The sequence below is a fragment of the Erpetoichthys calabaricus genome, chromosome 2 (genome assembly GCF_900747795.2).
Source record: "Erpetoichthys calabaricus chromosome 2, fErpCal1.3, whole genome shotgun sequence".
Lineage (NCBI taxonomy): Eukaryota > Metazoa > Chordata > Cladistia > Polypteriformes > Polypteridae > Erpetoichthys > Erpetoichthys calabaricus.
Genome location: NC_041395.2, coordinates 82858195 through 82874066, shown reverse-complemented (window position 1 = coordinate 82874066; position 15872 = coordinate 82858195). Strand labels below are relative to the sequence as shown.

The window sequence follows — 15872 nt, the reverse complement described above, 5'->3', positions numbered from 1 at the left end:
TATATATATATATATATATATATATATATATATATATATATATATATAAAAGCATATTTACTTAACTTTGAAAAAGGAAAAAATGAATGTGTAAAAGTGAATAAAACTTAATATTTTTATAGTGATTCAGAGCTACTAAAAAAATGAGATAAATTAGTAAAGTAAAATTTAAATAGATCTACATTTTAGGCATATTAGCCTATTGTAACATTTAACCAAGGTCTGTGCTAATACACCACATAGTTTGCAATACACTATTCATTGCTTGTACCAAAAGATGTACTTCAATATGCTTTCTGTGAGATTTACTTGCCAGATAAAACTCCTTGAACATTAAAATTTATCTGGCATGACTTATAAACATATAATGCTCCTTTTTCAAATGCAATATTTTCTGCAATTATAATGTGTGAATTTTTTTTTAATTTTTTTATTAGGTCAGAATGCAGTAATATATCCTTTTTAGATATTTTGAAAATCTAAGAAGTAAAAATAAATTAATTTACTATATCAAAGGTGACCATGTTATCTAGAAGTATTGATATTGTTATCGTAATAATAATAATAACACATTTTATTTATATAGTGCCTTTCCTATGCTCAAGGCACTTACAGAATTTAAGAAAGAACAGCAGGGTATACAGTATATAGCATATGCCATAAAGGCGATAAAGTGCCTTGCACAATGTAAGTGTCATAACCTAGAAAACAAAGCTGTGATTTTGTGGTTACCTCTCAGGATCGCTAAATATGAGGGACGTTCCGTTGGAAATGGTGAAGGCGGGAGGAGTAGTAATTGAGCATTAAAGACTGGTACGACGCTGCGAAAATTGCATCACAAATGAAGGTGACTATGTAGAAAGGTGATATAATTTGTTTTTGAAAAGGCGGGAGTAGTAGTAATTGGGTATTAAAAGTTGGTACAACGCTGCGAAAATTGCATCACAAACAAAGGTGACTATGTAGAAAAGTGATATAATTTGTTTTTGAAATTCTTAATAAATAGAGTTAAAACAAAGTGCGGAAACTTTTTGAACATCTCTCGTACTTCACCACTGCTAACCAATGTAATCTTGTGATTATAATACTTAAACTTAAGCTTAATTTAATACAATATAATATAAAGAACATTAGCGAATAAAGGTGTTATTAAAACAGCCATAATTGTCAGCATAACATAAAACCAAAATAACTAAAACCATATTTCAGTAAAAAGTATGAGTAATATGGTATAAAACTGATATACTGTTATGCAAAGACCAAAAAGGTGTCAAAACAAATGCACAATTAGAACTGATAAAATAGTTAAACATTTGGGTTCTGTCAGGTGACTATAATGACACTGGAATATTTATGTTGTGACTCACATATTTCTTTTTAATACCTTTTTCTCTATTTTCAGTTTCTATAATGCAATTCCCTTTGCATATATGTTATTTCAATAAATTATTAAATAAAAACTATGCTATTTAATCTTCAAAACATGTTTAATTAATTAAGTAACAGATAATAAAAAAGCTAGAACAGAGTTTACAAGATATCAGAGTTCATTGTCTTTCCTGCATTATGAATTAAACTAGCATCGTGAAACATCCATTTATTAAAATGGGCTTAACGGTACAATACTAAGTATATTTTGATCATGTTGTGCATTTATGAATCTCTGTTCACCTGATATGCCTAACATCCCTTTTTCTTTGTATGTCTTGTTGCATTTTTTCATAGGACACTCTAGCCCTTACATCCCTCTTTCTTTGTAGTTCTTGTTCCCTTTCTTGTTCAGACATTTCTGCCCTGTTATTGATGGCAGTACTTGCCGTATATACACCACACAGTTTACTATCTTATGCCGGCCATTTGTTCATCGGACACAGCCTCCCTCTTGTAAACATTGGAGGACATTATGCCCGGGTATGGACATGGAACAGACATACTGTATTATCTCTTTATATAGAGATTGTTTATTTGTAAAATTTCTGTTTACTTTTGATGTTCCTCAATGCTCTAATAAGTATAAAAAATTATAAATGGATTTATTTTTGAGCAATGTAAGCGATGTAATTAAAATATATATAAATATTTTTTTGCATCATTTAAAGTATTCCAACTCAGAAAGTTTGGAAACAGTAAAACCAACAGAGTTAGTGTTTTCACTACAGCACTCATTTATGATGTTTTACATTTCTGCTACCTTATGCTGGCACACATGGAGCATGTATGAACACTTAAATATTGTCATTGAACTATAAAAATGGATTTGTATGGGGTGACAAAAGATTGTTTCATGTCAACAATGGTAAAAAATGTCTTAAATCAATTCATGTGATAGACAATAAGGCAAAGTTAAAAAAAAACATACACCGATAAAGGTCACATAATGTTTAATCTAAAATATTTTGTCTAGTCAAACTGTTTTATTTTTCATCAGTTACAACAGTGTACTTTAAAATAGCATGTCTCATTGGGATTAGTTTGATAATCTTATGAATACATTTCTAAATATAAATTCCAATATAAACCTATACATTTTATGTTAATTTTCATGATGCATATACAGTGCAGTTACACATTCAAATTCTGAGCTGGCTTTTTCCTTTTATAAGGTTGCAGGAAGCTGGGGTAGTTTCAAGGCAAAAACCAGTCTAGCATACAATAGTGCACCCAGCCATACAAACTCTCATTTACTCATGCTAGGCTATAATATCTTTTGAGTTGTGGAAAGAAATTGGAGTACCCTAAGGAAATCCATGATATGATCATGGGACACCATGCTAACACCACACAGACACCAGGCAGGCGTTGAATCTGTGTCCCTATAGATATGAGATAGCATTGCTAACCACTGCAAGATCAGACCTTCTGGTGTGGAAAATTAACTGTATTTTATTTACTATGCAACAAGTAAAAAAATACATTAATATTATTTGGTTTCCATATAACAAATCATCACTCAGTCATCACATATTCAAAAAACAATGAAAAATAATTTTCAGCAACTAAAAAGTAATTCTGAAAAACACCACAATACACACAACAGAGTGGAGTTTTACAGACACGTATTGGGTTTCTACTTGAGTAGCCAATGTGGTCAAAAACAGACAGAAAATAACAGCAGTATATGTTTGGTTGTCCACAGCTGAACATTGTGAAATTTCTGTGGCTTTGTAGGTAAGGGTTCAAAGAGACTTTCATTAAACCCACCCTAAAGTCCGTTAGTTGAAAGTTTCAGATTGACTGATAAACTTCCCCTACTGTATTCCCAAAATGCAGAAGTGAAAGTACCAGCTGGTTACAGAGTATATGCGATGGAGGGACTTGTTTGAAGAGGACAGAGAAATGACAGATAACTAAAGAAGAAAGCACAATAATGCTACCAATTACTTCTGAAAATGTAAGAAAAAAGATTCATTTTTAATATCTAAATTACTTTTATAAAAACAAGCTATCAGTTAAATTTATATTTTTTACATTTAAATAAAAATTGAATTGTGGATCTGTAATTTCATAACCTATGTTAAATACTAAAAACAAAATTTAGAAAAAAAATACCTCTGAAGTTCTAGTACATGAAACTGTGGGTAGTGTTGCTCAAGATAATCCAAAAAATTATAAGTGTTCTAAACTGCAGCTTTCTTTAATTATTCCTCTGGATGTATAGGAGCCATTTCTTACTAAAAACAAAAGAAGACAGATCCCATGTTAACATAAATCAATCAGTGTAATTTTTCATTTTTTTTATTTTACCTACATACGGTAATGAAAATATGTAATTTCTATAAATTAACACAGAGGCTTAATACAGGCATTTAATATATATCTAAATGATGCTAATAAAGAAAAAAGTGTTGAATTAACTTGACATTTACCGGATTTTCTATATTAAAAGCAAGTAACAACAATTATATGAACTAAAATATATTGTCAGGGTGTCTACGTACCCCAGTAAACAAAGAGACATTGGTGACAGTATTTCAGTGTATTTACATAAGAACATAAGACATTTGACAAATGAGAGACCATTCTGGCCATCAAGCCTCTTTGTTTAGATATTTACAGACACTCAATAGCATGGAGGAGTAAAGAGTAATTATCCATTTAGGGCTGACATCTTAGCTTTATGGGCATGTTTGTCTTTTAAACAGTTTTATTCAGTTTAAACAAGAAAAGATATGTAACTGGCTTTGACATTTCAATTAAAAAGGCCTTTGCCCCACCAAGTGAAAAACTGAAACAAGGATGCCCCTATATGACAGGCTTATATTACTCAATCTAATATTGGGAAGGATTAGGGTAGCCTTTTGCCCTTGATATTGATACAGTTTCATTTATAAAAAAAACAAAAAAACACAGCATTAGCTTCTTTGTCTTTTATTGGAATTCATACAGTTACAATTTAGTTAATCATTTCCCAGAATGCATTTAAAAGGGATATACTATGCGCTTTCCTTTTTAATTAGTTGCAGGGCTATGTCATAGCAACAGAAACACAATAATTTGACCAAGTTAAGTTTGTAACTATTAACAGTACAAAGACATTCATGACAGTTTTAAAATATGACATCACATGTAAGTTTATGGTTAGGTTAATGTTTATTACGTGATGCCACAAGCTAAACAATTTTTAAAAATAATTCAATATGAACATTTAGTAAAAGCATTGCTCCTGTAAAGAAAAATGTATTATGACATAGTACAAACATATGATGTCCCTCTATGACCTCCATCATGAGGTAGATAATGAGGTGATCTCAAACAGAGACCCTTCAAATCAAAATGAAATTAAATGAATGATGCCAAATATACAAAAATAGTGGTTATAAAATAAAATCAAGGAAGAAATAAAAAACATTAAACAAAACCCTTGCTACACTACAGATGCAAGGCAGCTTCAAACTCCCTCAAAGAGTCAATAGCCAGCCGTGGAACCACTGACAAAGTGTGGGGCAACTTTCTCTGCCAGCTATTTGTGTCCTCCCATCACTGATTGCCCATTTGTCTTAAAAGGGGCCATTGTCTTCAAGGATACCCTTGCTCACCCAGCATGCAATCATATGATACCCGCCTACTTGGTAAGGCTTTGATCAATTGTCTGATTTTCACTACAAAAGACTATATATATATATATATATATATATATATATACACACACACACACATTTAATATCTATAGTCGCCACTAATTTACTTGTTCAATGCATCTACATTTGATTTTATAAAGAATTAATTTGAAAAATGTACGCAAAATCCACTCTTAACCTGTATCGAACTATGTCTTTTTTAGGTGCATTCTAATATAATATGCGTAGCAACTATTCCAATAGCCCATGTCTATCTATCCATCCATCCATCCATCCATATGAAGCAACTTTCCCTCCAGTGGACCAATTTTCTTGAAATGTGGTATTCATAAAGGAAATTTCTTTAGACAGTTCAATTTTCATTAAGATATCTTGAACAGATTACACTGTACAAGGTTTTGAAATTTCAAAATCTCCCACTGAAAAGCACAAACTCAACAATTTTAAAACTGAGAAACATTCTGGGCGACTTAAACCACAAATTACTGTTTTAATTTCACCTTGACCATGTTTACACCAACTTGAGTATTTGGCGTTATTTCCCTATTTTCACGTTAGTTGGCTGTTACTGACGGTGAATAGATCCCCAATACAAATTATTGAAACAGAGGCAGGAAGCGTTTCAATCCGGTGGGCAATCCGGCATCTCCAAATCTAGCTGATCAGATGCAGAGAATTTTTCTTTAGCACATTATTTCTACTTTATGAAGCCTTCCCTGTGGCTTGACCATAAACGGAAGAAGAACCAGTGCATCAACATTTCACTTCTCCCAATGTTTTAAGACAGTGTTTCCCATGGACTGGCACTGGTCTGTAGTTATTTAGTGGCAGTCCGGGAAAAAGAAGGCATGACAATTATATTAACCCTGTTACTTCCTATTGCCAGTCTGTAAAAAGCTGGCTGTGAACTGTCACCTGTCCACGGAGCTCCACCACTAGTAAACCTGGAAACAACTTTATTGAACACCAACTGTTCCCTAGCTAGTTTGGTGGAATGCACAAGATGTCAAGTCAGATACAGATGAGTGGTAGCACAAGAAAGTGAAAACAATTTACTTGACTAATTATTAATAAAAGAGAATAGCTTTGTGAACATACTGAACTACAGGAATTAACACCTATTGCAATTTGTGCGTAGGGTAATGAAAATAAGAGTTCTGTAAGCGCTTTACCATATAATCCTGCACTGGCTGACAAAAATCATTACATGATCAGATGCACTCAGGAAAACCAGAGAAGTAGCTTTGTAAGTTGATTACATGATTTTGCATGATTGATTTGATCTTTGTGCTTTGCAGGAAGAACAGAATTGCAGCTTGATGCAGCAATATGTTATCTCTTTTGAAGTGCAAACAACTGACTCTGAAATTTTAACAAATGTTTTTTATCTTTTTATCAATTATATTCCACAGTTGTTTTATCACAAAATATATATTTCCACAGATTCTAAAAAGCAGCTAAAAGATAATCTACTGCATTGAGTTATACAGAATTATGGGTGCTAACAGCTTTAGTATCAAGAGTATTTCACACTATAGACATCACATCTGTTCCTTCAAAGTCAGAATGAGTGCCAGTTTACCATTATTTACTACTATTCACTCCTTGTCACTTAAGAAATATGACAGAATTCATTTAAAACATTATTATTTTATTTGAATCTGTAAGAGTAATGTCTAATTATAAGGTAGAGAATAACACAGAATTCTTTAAATACTATCAAATAAATACTAATTATAAGGTAGAGAATAACACAGAATTCTTTAAATACTATCAAATAAATACTGTATGCATTTGAATATATACAGCAACTGGTAACACTAGAATCCCTGAAGCCTACGAAAAAAGTTGTAATGCCGGGCCAGCTTATATTCTTGACCTGAAATGACCTGATACAATTCTAGGCACCTCATACCCAGATAAACAGGCTTGAGCTGGGAGAACATCAGCTGGGGGATGGGACAGCAGGCTGCTTGCAGGCACTGCTGATTGACACATTTGGAAAACAAAGACGCTGATGAGGAGGTGTGAAGGAATTTAAAGCGGCCCGGCATCACAACTTTTTTTAGTAGGCTTCAGGGATTCTAGTGATAAGAAAACAAAGAAAAAGGGGGTTTAATAATTAACAGTTTTAGATGACAAGGAGATTCCACCTAATCTCTTCAAAGGTAACTACTGTGATTCACATGCTACATTACTTATGCTTGCCATCACTATTGGTGTGCAGTACACCTGTACAAATTTGTAAACCAGGAGAAAATTTCATATACAGTGGACCCTTGACTTACGAACTCAATTCGTTCACGAGGGCTGGTTGTAACTCAAGTTGGTTGTAAGTCAAGACTATTTTTCCCATAAGATATAATGGAAATACCCATAATGCGTTCCGAACCTCCCACAGCAACAATTACTTAACCTTTTCATAATAAAAAAAGGGTTGTATAATGTGCATAATTTACCAAAACACCAATAATTTTTCTAATGTACTAAACAAAAAGTTATAAAAAGTACCTAGCCTACCAGAAACAACAATTTCATACTGTACTCACCATTTAATTTGACATCTTTGAGCTGCAGGAAGGGAGGAGGAAGAGAATGAAATGGAAGGTGGTTATTGTTTGGAAGGAGCCTCCTTATATAAATCTTTTCTTTGTAAAATTGTCGAGATGGTGGATTTCGACATGCTGTACATATTAGCGAGATCGGTCACACGAACACCACTCCCATATTTCCACACAATTTCCTTCTTCGTTTCGATTGTGATCACTTTCTTTACCTTCGTTACCTTCTCTTCCTTCCTTAGCAATTATCAAAAAAAATTATATAAATCACTGCACTGACCGAAATTACGTCCACAAACACATGTATCTCGGCTCCGACTGACGCTTACAAATGCTCTCGGCTGTTTGTTTACAATCGCACAAGTGGATACACGTGACCGCATTCAGGTCGTAATGCAAGATGTTGGTTGTAAATCAAAACAAAAATTTTGGTCCTTAATCAAGTTGTTCGCATGTCAGGCCGGTCGTATATCAAGGGTCGACTGTACATCATTTTTATTAGGGTTTAGCACAACAGGCTAAGATGATGTCAGAACAGACTGCTACTAACAGAAAATACAGTTGTGATGTGATTTAATACATACATGCAGACATTTTCCACAGATTAGATAATGATAATGAGGTAGCCCTGGATTAACCATTAAGCAAAATAATCATATGCTTAGGGCACCAAGGGATAGGGGATGCCACAGATTTAAAAAAAATTTATGAGAAAACTTTTAATCTTAAGTATAGTTATAAGTAAGGAACAATAAGACAACATTATTTTTAGATCTTCAGATATATGTAAGTTGAAATACTACATAGCTTCAAGTTAAGAAAACAACTGAATGGAAGACATTTTGTTTCATACAAATAATGGTATTTCTTCATTAGGATTTCTTTCTTAAAAATGGTCTTTCAATATCGATTTTTGTAAAAAGAGGATTTTAAAAACGAAAAAGTATTGAGCATACTTTATTTCAGTAATGTGACAAGTGTTAAAGCCTTCATTAGTAGGTTGGATTGTAGGGCTTGTTTTGATACACTCTGCTAATGCAGTGTTCAGTCAGGCAACCTTCTTTAATTTGTCTTTATATAATTTTTTTCTGTTTAACAAATATGTTTTGAAAGGCAATATTAAAGTCTAGTTACACTTGTTTGTTTTTATTTTTTAATGGAAAAGCAAAGGAACTGAGAAGAATAGCTCTTTGCATTTTTATTTTTGTCAGTCTCATTTCTTTTTTTTTTTTTTTAACTCTATAGTCTACACAATATGCATATTTTCAAGTAACAGCAAAGTTGACTTAATGCAAAAAAAAAAAATTCTAGTCTATCAGTTTTACAATATTTATGTACTGTTCCAGTTTTTATCAATTCAACACAGAACAGGAATCTCTCTGAATATTTTTCTGCATATAAAGTACTCTTAAAGATATGTTTACCTAGGCTATAATCAGACATTATGTGATTGAAGACATTCTTCTAACCCTATCAGAAACAAGAAAAACACTTGACTTGTCTGTAGTCTCACATAATGCATTTACAAATCTGTGTGAGATGGAGGTGTTAAGTAGAGGTTGAGGGTCGAAGACCAAAGTGACTGGAATGAGATTTTAATCATTTTTTCAGAATAAAAATAACAAAATGAAATGTTCTTAAATATCAATTACTAGTAAGGGAATTAAACAATATCAAATCAGTATTTGGTGCGATCAACTATTTAACCTGTCAAATTCTCTTAGTTCCATTGTCGTGCAGTTTTGTAAGATAATCAGCTGCTAGTTTCATCAAAGCCTCTTGTGTCTTGTGTGAGAACTTACAATTTTCTTGTATAATATGGACTATCTTGCTTGCTTTTATCTCCTCAGATAATCACAGAAAGCCCTGATGATGCTGAGATTGGAGATCTAGGGATGTTATACTATTTGTTGCATCATTCCTTGTTTTTTTTTCGTTGAAGATAGTTCTGCAGGACTTTGCCAAACGTTTAGGGTCATTGTCCTGCTGCAGGGTGAGGTCTTTGAATGAATTATGTCACAGTGGTACAGTTCTTTATTAAAAAATGATTAGCTTGTTCTTTGGGGTCTGTCACATCGTGGGTAGACTTAGCTTCTTGGCAGCATTTTGGAGTGCTAAGCCTGCTGGCAGCAATTTTTTAAACAACTGTGGGTCCAGTAATATTTAGAGTTAGGTTAAGACAGGGTTGTGGCTCATTCAGTTTTTGCAAAATTAAAGCCATTCAATGTGTATTTGAATCCTGGGCAAGCAAACATTCACTCCCAAATGAATAAGCATGTACAGTGGGTATAGGAAAGAATCTCCCCCTTTGAAAATATTCACATTTTAATCATTTACAGCCTGAAATGAAAACACACACACACAATTATTTTTTCAGGTACATTAATTTAATTATTTTCAATACCCATTGTATGGCTGATGCAGAACTAATTGATGCACCAATTTTAGCACTTCTGCTAAGTGCAGATAACCAAAAATTCTCCTCTCATAGGCAACTCTGACCCATGCTGGCCAAACCATTCCTTTTGCATTTCTGTTACCTTCATGTCAATAGAGTGCTTGTTGTCTGTAGAGAAGAATATTGCACTCAAATATCAAACAAATTTAAGAACTAAAGCATGCTGATATGCTCACTTTTATTAAAGGATAAGTTCAGTATTTTTCAAGTCAAAGTTATTTTTTCACAAACATGCCATATATGCCACACAAAATTGTGTTCTAAAGTTTATCACTTTCTATAAAAAAAACCTTGATCGTATTGGCATATTACATTTTCGTCTATGGGGCATAGAGGAAAGGCTTAAAAACTTACCAAATACATCCATTTTTCAAGGCAAGACAGTTGTCAAGTATTGATCTACATCTTGCATTTACACACACATTGTAAAATAATTTGAACATGTCATTTATAAACAAAATTACCAATATTATGAGATTTATCAATTTAAAAATAAAAAATAAAAAAAAACAGCTTTGCGCAATAGCTCAGCACTTAGTCTTCCTGTGTAACAATATGTCTCCCCTCCCTACCCCCGGGGTTTGGTTTTCTCCTGACAGACCAAATCACAGTAAACTATTTCTGTGATGTGGTTGGTTTGTTTTGATCTACCTCTGTATTTATGTTAAGAATTCACACAAGTGAATAGAAAACATATCCTTACCACGAGAAAAATAGTACTAGGGATATGTGATAAAATGATAATTTCAAGATCCCCTTTGTTGTCACAAACATGAATTAGGTCATGGACATAATCAGATTAGTTGGTACCCTTATGCTCACTGAAAAAGTGCTGTATGCCTCCTGAAAAATGATTAAATGAAAGGCTATTGTCCCATGTATATTTGCATGTCTTGGATATATCATCGACTAAAGCAAAGCAAGTGTGAAAAGAGATGAATTATTGATTATTCTACAAAGATATTCTAAAATGCCCCAGACACGAGTTAGAAAAGATAATAAATAATTAGATTAAAGTGATTATTCAAACTAGCTGTTTTATTTAATTATTAGTATCAGATATGCCTCCAATCGTTCAATTCACATTTCAGTCTATTAAAATAGAGAAATGTGGTCACTCTGCTCTTTGGTATCAAAGAATGTGCCACACTGAACATGGACCACAGAGGGAGCAAAGGAGAAAGTTGTCTGTGGAGATCAGAAAGAAGATTATAGACATTCTTATTAAAGGCAAAGACTGTAAGACCAAGCAGCTTGATGCTCCTGTGATAATAGTTGCAATAGTTTAGGGCCCATGGGACTGTAGCCAACCTCCCATGACACAGCACCAGAATTGGCTGAAGGATAATGAGAATGGTAGAGAAAAATCAAGGACAACTTCCAAAGAGATAAAATTTGAAATACAAGGTCAAGGTCCTTCAATGTCTGATCACACCATTCATTGCTTTTTGACTGACCATGGGCTCAATGGAATAAGATCCAGGAGGACTCCACTGTTGAAAAGAAAATACAAAAAAGCCAGTCTGGAATTTACTAAAATTCAAATTGACATTGCTTCTGGCAAAATGTCCTCTAGACAGTTGAGAGAAAACTGGAGATTTCTGGCAAGTCATATCAGGTCTATGTCCACAGACGAAAAAAATGAAGCTTTCAAAGAAAACTACATCATACCTACTGTGAAACATGGAGTGGACTTGCTTAAGTTTTGGGGCTGCTTTACTGTGTCTGGTACGGGTTGCCTTGAGTCTGTGCAAGGAAAATGAAATCTCAAGAGTATCAAGACATTCTAGAGTTTAATTATTCTGGAGTGAATTATTCTGAAGTGGCCTTCTATGAGCCCTGATTTGAATCCTATCAGCCATTTATGGAAATAATTAAAACATGCAGTTTGGAGACGGCACAATTCAAACCTGAAACTTCTGAAACAGTTTGCTCTGGAATAGTGGGCCAAATTACCTGTTGACAAGTGCAGAACTCTCACTGAGAGCTACAGGAATCACTTGTTTGCAGTGATTGCCTCTATAGGCAACAAAATATTACATTAAGGATAACGTAAAATTTTGCCCATGTGATTTTCATTTGTGTTATTATTTGAATATTATGTTCCATCAAACTTTAAAGCAAAATCTGATTTTTGTTAAATACAAAACAAATAATCATGGGTGCCAAATACTTTGTTAGTTTCAAGTTTTTTCAAAGACAATTGTGGGTTCTTCTTTTTCATGGAGGGGTACCAAAAAATTTGTCTACGTCTATAGATAGGCTGAAAAACTGCCAGAAGTTTAAAAAAAAAAGTTCAGCTTACCAAAAACTGATATATAATTTTGGAAGTTACACAAAAAGGCCCTTTTCAGAGAACAAGTAATGGGAAAACAACTTAGAACTTCTCTGCAGTAATAGAAGTTAATCAAGCCTTGAAAGTTGATGTAAACAAATAAAAAATAATAAAGGTAATAATGAATTTTATAAAATAAGGTACAAAACCCCATAATCATTACAAGTTAAAAAAGAGGTTCTGCAAGAGATATTATTTGTTCTGACCTCTGGTAACAGATTGTATGTATGGGCAATAAAATTAGACTAACAACTATATGTTTTTGACCAACCATGAGTGATAATGCCTGGGTTTCTTTTGATCTGAACTTCCTTAAACCTACTGTGGGCAACATAGAGGATGAGATTGATATCATTGATGCTTCTCTACCCTACCTTTATTTTAGTTAGTATACACAGGGCATTTGCCTACACATAAAGTATAAATCAGTCTTAAAAGTTCAATTTTATCTGTCTGCTGGAATTACAGGGCCATGCATCACTGTCCTCTCCTGCTATAATGGAAGGTGGAATCAAGTAACATAAAACAGCCCACACAGAGTATCTGAAATTTGCCCCCATAGGAAACATTCAGAAAGCAGTATTTCTCTGACCAACCATTGAAGTTTTGTAAGCTGGAATGTCAAAGGCCTCAAAGAGACCATCTAAAGGGATAAAAAAAGTATTCCTCCACCTCACAGGCATAAAGGTTAAGAGCCTTTTTCCAAGAGACTCCGTTAACAAGCAAGGACCAGTTTGACTGCAAACAGAATAGATTGTATACCTGGAGTAAAAAAAATAACCAAAGAAAACTAGAGATATGGGAATTTCAAAACATAGTGGAATTAATTTATAGATCGAATAGAATAAAATAGAGCAGAACAGAATGCCTTCTTTTATCATTGTACAGCTGTACAACAAAATTTTGGTATTTCCCCTGAATAGTAAATACAATATAAAAACAGTATCTACAACTGATTCAACATATACTCTGCATTTTAAACTAAACACAAACATTAATATAAACCACAAAAAAACAATAAAACCAATAAAACATTGGAGCTGGAAACATATAAATAGTAAATAGTGGAGGAGTTAAATTTTACAGTGATTGCAATGAGTCTCAGAGATATTTCACTTTTGTCTCATTGATGCCATGGGTGACAATGAAAGACAAAAGATCAAAAGCAGTAAACAGTTATTTAAGAAAAATGTAGTTCTCTAATAGCACTTGGGTAGAAACTTTTTAGGAGTTTAGAAGTGTGTGTCTTAAAAGAACTATAATTCCTTCCAGAGTAAAATGGTGGTGGCCTTGGTGAGATGGGTCCCTAATGATTTTTTTGGCCTTCCATAAACATTGTGTTCTGTATATGTCCTCTATTGAAGGTAACTGGGTGTTGGTAATTTTTGTGCTTATTTGATGATTCTCTAAAGAACCTACTTGTTAGACACAGAGCAGCCAGAATACCATACCATGATGCCATAGATGAGTATGCTTTCCACAGAGCAGCGTTAAAAGGACACCAACAACTGATTGGGCAGTCTAGCCTCCCTCAGCATCCTAAAGAAGTAGAACCACTTCTGTGTCTTCTTCACCAAAGAAGTTGTGTTAATAGACCATGTGAGGTCCTGGGAGATGTGTGTGTCAAGGAATTTAAAGCTAGGCACTCTCTCTTCCATGTCTCCTCTGATGGATAGAAGAGCAGGTTCCTCTTTCTGCCTCCTGAAACTGATAATCAGCTCCTTTGTTTTGGAGGTGTTCAGTGCCAAGTTGTTAATGAAGCACCATTCAGACAGTTTGCTGACCTCAACCCTATAGGCAAACTCTTCATCGTTATGTATCAGACCTACCACAGTGGTGTCATCTGCAAACCTGTTGATTGTATTTGCACACAATCGTGAGTATATAAGGAATTAAGAAGAGGACTCAGCATGTAGCTCTGTGGCACTCCAGTGCTGAGTGTCAGCCTAACAGTCTATGGTTGATTTGTTAAGAAGCCCTTGGTCCATCTACATGTGTGCTGATTGACACCCAGGTTAAGTTACAGTATGATTACCATTCTGCTAGGGATGATCGTGTTAAAGGTGGAACTGAAGTCCACAAATAACACCCTCACATATGACCCCCTGGTGTTCCACGTGAGTCAGAGCAGTGTGGAAAGCTGTATTAATGACATGTTCTGTTGTCCTGTTGACTCTGTAGGCAAATTATTGCTGGTCCAAGGTGGGTGTGAGTGAAGACTTGATGTGACTCAGAACTTGCTTCTCAAAGGACTTAATTATAGTGGGTGAGAGCTACAGATCTGTAATCATTAAGGCTGCTGACTATTGTCTTCTTTGGAACAGGCACTTGTAGTGTCAGACATAGTATCTGATCCTGAAGGGTGCTATGTCACGGTGATGGGTTTTATATTCAATTCTAATGTAATTTTGATAAATAAGGTGGGAAAACATGTACCAAATGTTGATGACAACTTATAAAATTATAATGGCTGGCTGATTTTAATTGTGTTTTAAATCATGACTTGGATAAATCTTCAACTACAGTGACTAATACTGAAAAGACAATCACACAAATTGCAACGGATCATAATTTATCAGACACATAGAGATAATTAAATTCTAAACTCAAGAGAATATTCATTCTTCTCACAGGTGCATCATAGCTACTAAAGAACCGATTATCACTTCGTTGATCAAAATCTATTGCCCTCTATCAATTCTTATAAGTATGAGGCTATTGTTATCTCCAGTAATGTTCCTTTTATCTTGAAGCTTGAATCATTATGCTCTACACACTTATCTCCTAATTGGCATCTTAACCCCATGTCATTAGCAGATGTGAACTTTATAGAGTTCATCTCCAAACAAATAGGTTATGTTTTTTTACAGACTAATGCATCCTCAGAGGTTTCCAGAGGAACACTTTGGGAAAATTTGAAGGCATTTTTAAGATGACAGATTATTTCTTATCTTTCTCATAGAAATAAACTGGAGACTATAAAGACGTCAAGAGTTAATCAGTAAGATTTCCAGAATAGATCATGAATATGGCACGTCTTTAAATAAGGCACTTTACAGGAAAAGACAGGCTCTACAATCAGAAATTAATCTCTTGACGATAACCACAACATCATTACTATTAACCGGGAGATTTTAGCTCAACAAATCCACAAGCAGGAAGTTCTCAACACAATAACAAAAATTACAAACACCACTGGGGATCAAATCATAGATTATAAAAATATAACTTACACATTTAGGGTGTACTGTAAGCCTCTGTATTCCACTCAGTTTAAAGATGAGGTATAAGTTAAAGAGTTTTTGATACATATCAAATACCACAGCTCAAAACTCTTAGTACAAAAAAACTTGACAAATCTCTGAAATTCTAAGAACTGTGGTATGCTATAAACTCACTCCAAACTTGTTAGGTAGCAGGCCATGATGGCTACATAGTGA

General features: G+C 34.0%; 1 protein-coding gene across 3 annotated transcripts in view; it reads right to left on the bottom strand.

The window, feature by feature from the left end:
* The window catches only part of mef2d (myocyte enhancer factor 2d), a 266627-nt gene that overhangs the window by 182423 nt on the left and 68332 nt on the right, over positions 1-15872 (bottom strand). For 2 of the 3 annotated variants that reach the window (XM_051923305.1, XM_028794001.2), the window contains exon 2: positions 3550-3671. The exons of the other annotated variant lie outside the window; for it this stretch is intronic. The gene's annotated coding sequence lies outside the window, so the exon portion shown is untranslated. The remainder of the gene's footprint in view (positions 1-3549; positions 3672-15872) is intronic. 3 annotated transcript variants of the gene reach the window in all.